Source organism: Rhinichthys klamathensis, unplaced genomic scaffold, assembly GCF_029890125.1.
Source record: "Rhinichthys klamathensis goyatoka isolate OS25496 unplaced genomic scaffold, OSU_Roscu_1.1 h1tg000003l_1, whole genome shotgun sequence".
NCBI classification, from domain to species: Eukaryota; Metazoa; Chordata; class Actinopteri; order Cypriniformes; family Leuciscidae; genus Rhinichthys; species Rhinichthys klamathensis.
Window position 1 is genome coordinate 5,365,584 of NW_026606556.1, and position 2,540 is coordinate 5,368,123.

A 2,540-nucleotide genomic window follows, 5' to 3' on the forward strand; every position below is an offset into this window, starting at 1 on the left:
TCCAACGAGGGAGATCAGTCTCTTTCAGGATGTGTCTTCGGCTACTAGGTCTGATGGCCTCAACTGTGTCAGTGGTTCCCCTGGGGCTGTTACGTATGAGAGATTTTCAGAACTGGACAGCGTCACAGGGCATCCGCCCCGAGAGCCGCCTCAGCCGCAGAGTGCGCGTCTCACTGGAATGCACGAGCGCTCTCTGTCATTGGAGAGTCCCGTCTTTTCTCAGGACAGGATGCCCTCTGGGTCCGATCGTACTGAGAAAAGTGGTGACGACGGATGCATCGTTCACAGGCTGGGGCGCAGTGCTCGAGGGCAGGACAGTGAGAGGAGTTTGGTCTCCCGCACTAAGAGAAAAGCACATACATTTTCTAGAGCTACTGACAGTGTTTCTAGCTCTGAGACATTTCGTGCATTTTCTAAAGGATCATTACGTATTGGTCAGGACAGACAATACGACGGTGATAGCCTACATAAATCGGCAGGGAGGAGTGCGTTCTCAGACGCTTCACATGGTAGCGAAGAAACTGATTATGTGGAGCAACAGGACCTTCCTGTCTTTACGCGCGACGCATGTCCCGGGGATAATGAACAGGAGAGCGGATCTATTGTCCAGAGGGAATCCCCTGTACGGGGAGTGGCGACTCCACCCCCAGGTGATCCTCATGTTGTGGCAGAGATTCGGCCAGGCTGCCGTAGATCTCTACGCATCGCGCGAAGACGCACAATGTCCCCTGTTCTTCTCTCTGGTCGGCGACGATGCACCATTGGGTGTGGATGCGCTAGCCCACGAGTGGCCAGACGTGTTACTGTACGGGTTCCCTCCGTTAAGCTTGATCGAGCCGACACTACGGAGGGTTCGGGAGCGCGGACATGTGTTAATTCTGATCGCGCCGTACTGGCCGGGGAGACTGTGGGTTGCGGAGATTGCGCAACTGCTCTACGACCAGCCTTGGCAGTTACCAACACGCAGGGATCTCCTCTCACAAGCACGGGGAGAAATATTCCATCCCTCCCCTCAGAAGTTAGCTCTCTGGGCCTGGCCAAGGATTATTGAGACGATTCAGAACGCGAGGGCGGCCTCGACTCGTTCTTTATATAACCTAAAATGGAGAGTCTTTGAGGAATGGTGTGCAGATAAGAACATTGTCCCGTTCTTGTGCTCTGTTTCAGATGTGCTGTGTTTTCTTCAAAACCTCCTGGATAAAGGCAGAGCTTTTTCCACGGTGAAGGTTTATCTGTCCGCCATATCGGCATGTCATGTAGGCATCGATTCCATGGGTCAACACCCGCATGACCATGGGTCAACACCCTCTAGTCTGTCGTTTTATGAAAGGTGCACGTAGGTTACACCCAGTATCAAAGACGCTGGTCCCGCCATGGGATTTGTCTGTGGTCCTGAGCGCGCTCTCAAAAGCCCCGTTCGAGCCCATTGATAGCATTGCCTTAAAGCTGCTCGCTTTAAAAACGGCTCTGTTACTTGCTCTTACAACAGCAAAGAGAGTGAGTGAACTACAGGCGTTATCAGTTCACCCTTCATGTATGAAGTTCGCTCCGGGTGGTCAAAGAGCTTATTTCAAAACTAACCCGGCGTTCGTGCCCAAAGTATATGATCACGCGGATACCGTAAGAGCATTGGATTTGCCAGCTTTTCATCCTCCTCCTTTTTCTTCTCCAGAAGAGGAGAGGTTACACTGTTTATGTCCGGTTCGCACGCTGTACAGTTATGTACAGAGAACCCACTCATTGCGTAAGAGCAACCAGCTATTTGTCTCATGGGCTGACTCTTACAAGGGAAAACCTATTTCCCGTCAACGCCTTTCTCATTGGGTGGTGGAGGCTATTGGTTTATGTTACAGAAGCATGAATATAGAGCCACCAGTAGGGCTAAGAGCGCATTCTACTAGGGGGATGGCTACATCCTGGGCTCTATTCAAGGGTATTTCTATTCAAGAAATTTGCGCGGCGGCCAGCTGGTCCTCTCCGCACACATTTATCCGTTTTTATAGACTGGATGTTACGGAACCCTCTCTGGCACACTCAGTTTTGGGAGTAAGTAGTCAGGAGGAGGTTTAGATGGTTTCAATAAGGGGGCACCTGTCCCCATATCATTCTGTTTTTCTTCCGTCTGGGATCATGATTCAGTATTATTATATCCCCTCTTCTTCAGTCTGCTTCGTCAGCATATCGGCAATACGGGAGTTGTCTATATCCCATAGTGAGATACCGAACGAATGTTAGAAAGAGAACGATAGGTTACTGACGTAACCCCGGTTCTCTGATAACATGAAGTGAGGTATCTCACAACATTGCCCTCCTTGCCTTTTCGCACGGAGAAGAGATATGCGGAGAATGACGAAACGGCAGGTAGCTGCGTTTATATACAGGGAGCCGGGACTCCCTGATCGCTGCAGCGATTGGTCTGCCATAGTTGGCAGACGTGGTGTAATTGGTGCTTCCGCGATCGGACACGCCCAGAGGCGTTCCCATAGTGAGATACCTCACTTCATGTTATCAGAGAACCGGGGTTACGTCAGTAACCTATC

The 2,540-nt window shown here is 50.9% G+C and overlaps 1 pseudogene; it reads left to right on the top strand.

Moving 5' to 3' along the window:
* Positions 1 to 581: 581 nt before the first annotated feature.
* Positions 582 to 2,070, top strand: LOC130084885 (uncharacterized; annotated as a pseudogene).
* Positions 2,071 to 2,540: the final 470 nt, after the last annotated feature.